Here is a 4,988-nt window from a genome sequence, read left to right as displayed (position 1 = left end):
ACTCCGTGACATATTCGCTCAGATAGTTGAACATACTCATAACAGTTGCGTTGCACTGTTCAATGAGGTTCAATGCATTTGCTTAACTAATTGCATATATCATAGATGTAATAGCACTGTCTACATTGTCTACTGTGTCTACTGTGTCATTGTCTACTCTGTCAATAAAACCATGTGAATTATTAGGTGTTGTTTCGTTTTGTCATTTATCGACATATATTACAGCCAACTGATCCTGTCTATATGTGTGTCTGTGTGTTTTCCAGATTGTACTGATCACACGGCCGGCAGCCTGGAGCCCCTCACCAGGTGCCGTGGGCTGCGATGCCTATCAGTCACCGCCGCCGACCTCCCGCTACTGAGGGGGCAGCTGCCGTGGGGCCTCAGACTCCTCAATGTCAGAGGTGATATAACGCAGATTACACATGTAATGCCGGTATATGCAAATGGTCAGCGAAGACGGCAAATGGACGAACCAATCAGTCTCAACTAGCAAGTTTCATCGTTAATCATGTATATTACTCGGTGGTGAGAGGGGGGAAGGGGTTCAATGCATGCCCTTCGAAAGTGTTCATGCTTGTGGCATATGCGTGGAATATTAGTGTAACGTCACGGGGTGATTTAAAAGTTGAGGTACTAGGAATAGTTGTATTGTCACAAGCAGCAAATTTCCAAACAAAAGTTATTAGTCTGACACGACCACTGACACTGACAGACTACACAGAGAGCTCGCTGACGACGAGTCTGAGCAGACTGACGAGACTGACTGGCCGCAGCCCTGGAGCGGCGGTTATACAGAGTATAGGTGGCGCCACGATCGAAGGCGGCCAGCACGGGAATGCAGGCATTGTTACAATTAGTGAGCAGTTGTTCCAATGAGGAATGATTACAGGGCCTCGGCTAACATGTTAACTACTGGGGTAAATGCCCCAGTAGCGTCAAGGAAGGCCCCAGTAGTGGTCAGATTTTGCCCAACCTCCACAAAATAAGAATATATCAATATTAACGTACATAGGTACATTCTTTCACTCGGGAGCGGTAGAACACGTTTGTGGCAAGAAACCAGGGGCGGTGGAAGAGGGATGCATGGTGAGCAGCTGCACCCTCAATTTCCAATTTCCATCCAAAAACATAGGCGTGCATTGCATTTACAAACATATCTTATTGCACCCCCATAACCCTTGCTTGTATAGGAGGGGGGTCGAACGGACCCCCCCCCCGATTTTCGCAAACAACTCGCGTAGAAAGCGGCCGATCAAGACGAAACTTTCAGTACCTTCGTGATAATTAATTTTACACCTACCCTAAAAATTTAATGACCCTGACCCTTAGACCTTTGACCTGTGACCTACTTTTCGAGACCATGTTTGGCCGGAATCGCGATTCAGTATGTCGGCTCGCATTATCCGCACGTTTGCAGTCTCTTCGTGGTTTCAAGCGTTCAAACATGGGATTTGATGTTGCTCCCATGCATTAGGGTCAAGGGTGGGTGTCAAGGTCACCGGAAGGTCAGGTCAAGTCATTTACTTTTAATGACCTTGGTTTACTTTTTCGAGTTTTACATGTTTCTAGGCGAGTTTTTCGAGCTGAATTCGAATTTAGCAACCATTTGAACATTTAACCCTCGCCGGACCTATTGGTTTTCTACATACGCGCCGGCCGAGGGGGGGGGCGGGTACGACCCCCCCCTCGCCGTTTCGCCCCTGGTGGAGCTAGCGCGTCGCGGAAAAAACGAGCGTGTGCGCCGTTACGAGACGCAGAGATTGGTACCCGATTTTAAGGTCCTAGGTCAACCGGTGACCTCTGAGGTCAGGTCAAGTGCCCCAGGGTACGGTTCAGTTTTTGGTGAATAACTTCGCAAAAAACGGCCGCAGAGCCGCGATTTTGGCAGCATCGTGTTCGCCTTGATCAGGCGCGTCGAATGATATACTTTTTGTCCGGGTCAGGTCAACTTGGGGTGTTGACCTCAGGTCAAGGTCAGGTCAGCACCCCCAGGTCACGAAGTTGGTCGAAAGAGGTCATGTCGCATATCATTCGATTCGGCAGGTCTTCCTGAGTCCATTGGTGGCTTTCCCGACTCGCTAGCTCAATTTGATCGGGAGTTATTGACGAAAAACTAATATGACCTTGATGACGTCATAAATGACGTCACGGAAGGTCAACATTGCAAAAGTGACGCATCTAACCTTGCAAGGAGTGCATCAAACCACGATTCTGTGTGCTTGAGATAGTTGGAGATCGTTCCCGGCGCCAGAATAGCAGTTTGAATTTTTCCCCATTGACTTATAATGGTGAGGTCACGAAAATGACCTGACCTCATATGACCTCTAGGAAAAATCCGAGATATACAAGTTGTGAGACTCATAATGGATACTAGATCCTGCAAGTTTCATTTCTCTGTGACATCTCCTCTGGCAGTGAGGGCGTTGCGAAGTTGCGACATCTGAAGACCGTGCAGAGGTTCACTTATGACGTCATAGGTCAGTGACCTGACCTGACCCAAAAATGCGGTTGGTGTCAAAAGATGCGGCTTGGATCAAAGGTCAGGTATGCCAAGTTTCAGCTCTCTATCGCCAGCGTGTTCGGAGCTATCGCGAAAAAACCCTATGGGGGGGGGGGCGGCACCCGCCCCCCCCCTCGGCCGGCGAGGGTTAACTCATTAACGCCGAGTGGCAACTATAGTTGCCATCTACAAAAACCTACTGCTGAAGGCAAGTTAATGACGTCAGAACAGCATTTGTGGAATGCCTAATCAGCATAGTCCCTTCTCATCATGATCAGACGGTTGTAGTCACGTCCTGTGCGCAACATGCTTCACAAATCAAGAAATAGTCAGACGTTGCAGAGACGGCCGCCATATTGGCTTGACGGTCCCGAAGAAAACGACGCTGTTTTTCCAGAGTGTCCGGTATTTCCGAGCATTTTCGGCTTATTTTGATCCAGAAAGGATGTAGGCAGGCTACCAGTGTCTCAAAACTTGAAAGCACTCTACTCATTTGTAGTTATTTGTACTAGATTTGTACTTGGCAACTATAGTTGCCACTCGGCGTTGGCGTAGTCAAAAATATGAGCGGTTCATAGTTAAATAGTTGTATTTACGGATATACTGTAACGAAACATATGTTATTCAACCAGACTGTCCCCGTGTATACCTTGGGACATAGTTACATGGACTTTTGCAAATAAATTAACAATTAAGGCAGAAATTAATTAAAAAATACATGCATGTCTATACATTACCATAGTGAACCCTACCCCCATCCATTGTTTTCTTGGTCTATTCTCGACATTGTTAAATCTGTTTATGTTTATCATCTACTGAAGATATTTTTGTGGAATGGGATGCAATCTCGCTTTCTCTTTCCTCTCTCTCTCTCTCTCTCTCTCTCTCTCTCTCTCTCTCTCTCTCTCTCTCTCTCTCTCTCTCTCTCTCTCTCTCTCTCTCTCTCTCGCTCTCTTTCCCTGTTCCTCCACTGGCGGATGCAGGAAACATTACGGACATTCATAGCTCACAGAGTCCGACTTGCCCGATTTTGTTTCGTTTTCTTTGTTAAGAAAGAGAACTAAAACGGCATTTATACGATAAAGATTGCCTACGATTGCACAGTAATGCATTTATAACAAACCGAAATCCGAGAAGTTTAGGTACGAGAATTTTCAAACCCTGCTGCGTGTGATATCACCTATCACCTTTCTGGATAAACCAGAGTCACTCTCGCTTTCTATGTCGAAGACTATGCTTTGCTGGTTTTTCCTAGCGTTCGTTAGTCGCGCCACTTGCAGTATGCATAACCAAACTCAGGCATGCTCATCTGCAGGCACCGTGCCATGATGCTAAATCGTGTGACCAGCTCGTGTTTCAATTTGGAGGGGCACGTAGGTATTAAGCCTATTTGCATCAACAAATTAAGTTTTTAGCATCGTAAAGACGCTGTATGACGTTTACAAACAGGGACCCATAAACGAAAGCTCCCCCACCTCCTCCGCTGAGCTCCCATTGACGCCGATTATGACCTTGACACAGTCGTGATACCGAATTGATTCCGATGAAGCTGCTTGCTATCTGAACTTTCACAGCAGATGCTGGTGATTCAGCTGAATGAGACGGTGGAGGCGGCTTTGTGCTTTGGGTTTCGTGCGAGGATAACAGCACACGAAAGCTGATGTTGTCTCATGGGACTGAATGAAAAGTGAACCAAAGGCGAGACATCGCCTGACTTGGGGCAGTGCTGATTCCTGGCACTGCCAGCTGGAAACGAGGAAATGGGGATTCAGGTGGTAGAAAATATGTGGGCCTGTTCAGTTGTCCTAAACTAGATGAAATTGAACTATATTTTTATGACACGTGGAATGTGTTCAAGTGCAAGTAGTGGTGGTCGCCTTGTACTTACACCACTTTTACTCGTCAATCAACATATCCCCCTTCTTATTCTGAAGTACAACCGCCAGTGTGTGCTCGAGTCGTGATCACGAAAGGGATCCAATTTGTCCAGACTCTCGTCCGAACAGTCTAAAAAACATTCGAAGGCGAACGGATTTACTGGTTAGGTAAGGACAGCAGAAGTACGTACGTATGCGGGAATCAGAAATATACTATACAATTCCATGGCTCCGGTAGGCCTGTAATCAGCGTGCTCGCAAATAGGCATGAATAATCGAGTTGCTTTGTACCCCGAGTTTTTACAAATGCATCATACCCGGTAGAAAGTTTTGTGATAGGACGGTATACCTGCCATCAACCATGTACGAGTAAATAGGGATCTGGTGAGAACTACGTATGAGATAATAGGGGAAGCCGGGGGAAGCCCGGGCGCGGGGGAAGCCCGGCCACCCCGTTTCCGGCTAAATTGTTCACATTAAAATGCTCAACTGTTTTTCCTTTTAGCGTGGCAGCTAAGGTAACGCCAGCAAAAAAGTTAAGGCTAACAAAAAGTATATTGTTAAAGTTATAGAGCAAAAATGATATTTTAAGGGTTTTTAGCTAAAAA

Source organism: Amphibalanus amphitrite, unplaced genomic scaffold, assembly GCF_019059575.1.
Source record: "Amphibalanus amphitrite isolate SeventyFive unplaced genomic scaffold, NRLGWU_Aamphi_draft 001069F_arrow, whole genome shotgun sequence".
Classification (NCBI taxonomy): Eukaryota; Metazoa; Arthropoda; class Thecostraca; order Balanomorpha; family Balanidae; genus Amphibalanus; species Amphibalanus amphitrite.
The sequence above is the reverse complement of the archived record's forward strand: the minus strand, read 5'-3'. Positions refer to the sequence as shown.